Source organism: Vulpes vulpes, chromosome 1 (genome assembly GCF_048418805.1).
Source record: "Vulpes vulpes isolate BD-2025 chromosome 1, VulVul3, whole genome shotgun sequence".
Classification (NCBI taxonomy): Eukaryota; Metazoa; Chordata; class Mammalia; order Carnivora; family Canidae; genus Vulpes; species Vulpes vulpes.
The window spans coordinates 138,052,416-138,057,434 of NC_132780.1; the positions used below are offsets into that span (position 1 = coordinate 138,052,416).

General features: G+C 49.1%; 1 long non-coding RNA gene across 1 annotated transcript; it reads left to right on the plus strand.

Moving 5' to 3' along the window:
• Positions 1-319: 319 nt before the first annotated feature.
• On the plus strand, positions 320-3,176 carry LOC112913968 (uncharacterized). Its single transcript, XR_003233779.2, has 2 exons — positions 320-920; positions 2,663-3,176. It is a non-coding gene; the product is annotated as an uncharacterized lncRNA (long non-coding RNA).
• Positions 3,177-5,019: the final 1,843 nt, after the last annotated feature.

Genomic DNA, 5,019 nt, shown 5'->3' on the forward strand with positions numbered 1-5,019 from the left:
GGATGTAGTAAAAGCCACGGAATCGTACATTTTAAAATGGCTAAGATGGTGAACTTTACGTTATGTGCATTTTAAAAAAGGGAATATGGGATGCTCAAATATGATGACGCATTCTGAATTTTCCAGGAGTGAGTCTTTCAAAATAAGTGCCGGGGAAATATTAACAAGGGAGCCTCCCCCAACTAGCCTCTAAGGCATTGCCCCTTCTCATTGGTCAGGGGCATTCTCATCAGCTCAGCAACCCTCTCCCATTGGCTGGATCCTTGGTGAGGAGGGTCTGAGTGAGAGCCCGGCCCTGCAGCAGGGCAGAGAGGAAGCCAGGGACCGTGACCAGGCTCTCTTTAGGGGTCTGGGGAGCTCCAGGAGGCTGGTTACGCATTTCTCTTTAGTGAAAGGTCTTTGGTTGGTTGGAAGATTTCAGGAATTGGTGTTAGGAGGGTCTGAATTGCAGCTCTGGCCCTAAATCTTGTGTGTGCCCTGGGCCTTCTGGATGCTGCTTTCCTCCGAGGGAGGATAAAAGTTCCAGGGAGCACAGGCAGCCCGGGATTCCAAGGCCTGCTAAATATAAAGCGAAGGACACGGCCCTGGGAGGCCAGGCCGGGCTGACCGCTTTCTGGCATGCCCGGGACCGGTCCCCTCCCAGCGCCCCGCCCCCCACCGACCCAGGGCCGCCCCGCCCCCGCTCCTATCGGCGCCCCGGACCCAAGCCCAAGCGGCCCGCGGGTTGCGCGCTCCCTGGGGGCGGGGCCGGCCGGGGGAGGGGGGCGGCCTCCCACCCGGGGAGGGTCGCGGGGAGGGGGCGATGGGAGCCGAGGCGGTTAATTTGGAGCAGCGCCTGGCCCAGTTTCTCGGTGGTGGCTCTGAGTTGACTTCATAGCTGACAGCGAGCGGCTCAGGCGCAGCCCCCTCCTCCAAGGAAGGTCAGAACTGCTTTAGGACGCAGCAAAGCCCCCGCGGCCCCGCGGTGGAACGGGCGCCCCCTCTCGCTTACCCCAGGTTGGGTGCACGAGTGGCGGCCTCCGTCCCAGGCCACCGCCGGGTCCCGGCCCCCCCTCCAGGCGCCGCACGGCTGGGCGCTGGGGGCCTCGCGGAGCCCCCGCGGAGCCCCCCTCCCTTGCCGCGGGCTCACCCTCGCCTTTCCGCGCTCCTTTCTCCCGCTGCCCGTGGTTTTATCTCGCGTGGAAGGATGCCATTCCCCCTCCCGAGGGACCTCCGCCTGCAGGTGGTGGGGAGAGCTCGGGCCCGCAGGAGCGGACGAGCCTGGGGGGATGTTGCTCCTCCTCGTTCCTCCCTTCTCGCCTCCCGTCCCACGGCCAGGGGAGGGGGCTGGGGCTGGTGGTCTGTGTATGCAACGGAATAGTGCTCAGCCCTTAGAAACACGAACACCCACCCTTTGCTTCGACGTGGATGGAACTGGAGGGTATGCTGGGTGAAGTCAATAGGAGAAGGACATCATTATATGGTCTCGTTCATTTGGGGAATATAAAAATAGTGAAAGGGAATAAAGGCGAAAGGAGAGAAAATGAGTGGGAAATATCAGAGAGGGAGACAGAACAGGAGAGACCCCCTAACTCTGGGAAACGAACAAGGGGTGGTGGAAAGGGAGGTGGGTAGGGGGTTGGGGTGACTGGGTGACCGGCACTGAGGGGGGCACTTGACGGGTTGAGCACTGGGTGATATGCTATATGTTGGCAAATTGAACCCCCCAAAAAAAGAAAAAGAAAAAAATTAAGAAGAAACAACAGCTTTAGGCAAGGATGTGAAGTAAGGGGGACATTTTTATACTGTTGGTGAGAATGCAAACTGGTGCAGCCACTCTCAAAACCTGCATGAAATTTCCTTAATAAAAGTTAAAAATAGAACTATCCTTAGATCCAGGAATTGCACATACTAGGTATTTACCCAAAGAATCGAAATACTCACCTTGAAGGGATGTTTATAGCAGACTTATCCACAATAGCCAAACTATAGAAAAAAAGTCTAGATGGCTAAACAAGTGGTATACACACACACACACACACACACACACACACAATGGTGAGATATAGATAGATGATAGATAGATAGATAGATAGATAGATAGATATAGATAGATAGATATGAATATCTTGCTATTTGCAGCAATGTGAATGGAACTAGAGTTTTGTGCTAGTCAGAATAAGTCAGAGAAAAATAAATACCATATTATTTCATTCATACTTGGAATTTAAGGGGTAGGGTAGAAATCGTAGGGTAGAAAAAGATAGAAGCAAACCAAGAAACAGACTCTTAACTATAGAGAACTGATGTTTACCAAAGGGGAGGTGGGTGGGGGATGGGTAAATAGTTGATGGGAATTAAAAAAAAAAAAAAAAAAAAAAAAGAACTGCAGACCTGGAAGCAGGAAATCTCCTCTGCAGGGCCAGGGGCTCCCTTCCTGGATGGGGGGGAAGGGGGAGGGACACTAACCTCTTCAGGTGTCCTCCCACCTGAAACGTGACACAATAGTAAGGCCCCGGTTAGAAGCTCAGTGAGAATGGGGGTGAAGTGAATGTCTTTTGAAAACAAGTGTGCTGCACATTGCTTGTGCTCCTAACTTGTGGCTCTAACTTGGTCGGTTTTGCCCCCACTTTGCCTCCACTTCGTGTATCAAGTTTGCCCTGATTTCCTTTTACTTTCACAGGACTGGTCACTGCCTGGGATCATCAGTCAAGCCATAACCAAGAGTGTGGAGGCTGTCGTCCTGCGAAAACGGTCATCTTCTAGGAACTAGGAACCCACGCTTCTGGAGTCCCCATCCCAGCTGGACCTTCTCCGCTCCTCCTTTCCCAGCCTTTACTGAAGTATTAGCTATCTGGGAAAAGATCTGCTAGTAGGACCTGGGGCTTTTATTCCTTGCACCACCCACTCACCGTGGGCTTTTGTATCAGTGCAGAGGATGGGTCCTTTCCCCTTATCTTTTCCCCCATTTGAGCTCAGCTCAGACCCAAAGGCTCTTCCATTTACCATCAACATGGAAACTTGGCTCTTCATGTGGGTGTATTCACCCTCTTTTGTGCATTATCTTGTTCCTCAAAACTGCCCTTCCAGGAAGGAGGCCTATGTAGTCAAGGGACCAGCTAGTCACACCCGGAGGTGACTGAGTCTCTCAGATCTCAGGTCGGGTAGACCAGTTTAATAAAGGCTTATGTACTTGACCGCTGGGACTTGTGATTGGTGTGCCAAGTCAGAAGATTTGGATGGTCCTTTTTTTTTTTTTTTCATCCAAACCCACAGTGTCTGTGCCACAGAGAAAGGGGCAATGAGAAGAGGTGGGGGAGGGCTGTTATAAGGGGTATCCCTGGCTCTCCCTCCTCCCTCTTTGAAAAATGCTCCTCATTATCTCAGGGAGGGATCTGACTCCAATGGGTTTGCTAGACACTTGGCAGGGTTTTCTCTGAGCATCTGCATTGTGATAGGTAAGAACCAAAGGAACAAATTTATCCATCAGAATGTCAGATCACTAGGAAGGATGTAAAAAAGGGGGTAAATAGTGATTCATATTGAGGTCCTGGAATTTTATTAGTTACTATTTTTATAACTTTGTTCTCTTAGTCCTTGATTAAGGATAAAGGGAGAATAAGGAACACCTCATTGGCGGGAGGGAATTGATCGAAGAGTACAGGTATCCTGTCAATGGGCCTATGCTGTGCACCTGGCAGGTGGCAGGCAACTTTTCTGGATCTCACAGTTGGTAGTAAAAGTCCTTGCAGAAAACAAAGCATTCACTTGCTGGGGCTTCAGAGGTTGCCCAGGACCCTGCCCCCTCTTCCTTTCTTGTTTTGCCCGTGTGCCATGGAGACCAGAGCTGATTTGGTAAGACAGCAGACCTCCCTTTTACTACCCACCTTGGGGCCTTTGCTCTGTGTTTTTCTACTTCATCGATGACCACAGAACATTCTGAGAGTTTTCTGTAGTGACTCTGGGGTCTCCTAAGGAGTAAGAATGGTGGAGTCTATACAAAGCTAGAGCTACAATCATTAAGCAGGGAGCTCATCGGAGCACAGGGAATGAATTCACATTTTCTCTTCCTTAAGGGACTTATAAATTAAAAGTATGGAATCATTTGTAATCAGAATAATACTGCCTGGCAGAGATATTGATGAGCGGAGGAGGGCTTGTTTGGAGACCTCTGATCTTTCCAGCCCTGAGACTCTGGGCCTAATACCCATATAATAATCATCAGTGTTCTATAATTTATAACAGTGTTATCATTGATCCATGTCGTTAATCATTGTGAATTGGTGACTTCTCAAATGCTATGGGTTATTTGTGTAGCTATGTAGAGCTCTGTGATTCATAAATACGGCAATGCTTGGAAGTAGAGGGATACCATGGCCATTTTACAGATGAGGATACTGAAATCAGGAAAAAGATTCAACTCCCTTGAAGGAGGGAGTCTGCAATGCACATGCCCTCTTGGGCCTGCTGGCTTACTATCTACAACCCCACATTTTAGAAAACAAAACAAAAAAAGCAAATAGGACCTTGGGGCTTGTTTAATCCTCAGTTTGTGAGGACATTTAAGGACCTTTGGGGCAGCCTTCAATTTCTCACCTTACAGGCACTAGGACAGGGTGCAGAGAAGCCACTAAATATTTGGTCAATAGATTTCCCCATGTCTTCCATTTTTTAATGTTATATTTCCTCTTTTAACTCTCATCACTCACATGTTCTGATTCCTTCCAGATAATTCATTGAGACTCTAATGTCCTTTGCTGTTCTTAGGTAACTTTGGGGCAACCCCAATTATTGAGTGGCTGCTTACCCAGCTATTCTCCTGACTAGTTATATGACCTGCAGCAAGTTGTTTATCCTCTTCGTGTCTCAGTTTTCTTGGTAGTAAAATGGATGATCTAACACTTGTCATGGGTGAGGATTATGGGGAATAGCACCTGAAGTATATAAGATGCTCACTGTGCTGTTTGGCAAATTACATGAGGTCTTTCTTCCTTGCTTGGACAGTCCTTTGTGTTCGATGAAGAGCTTTATTCTTCATGG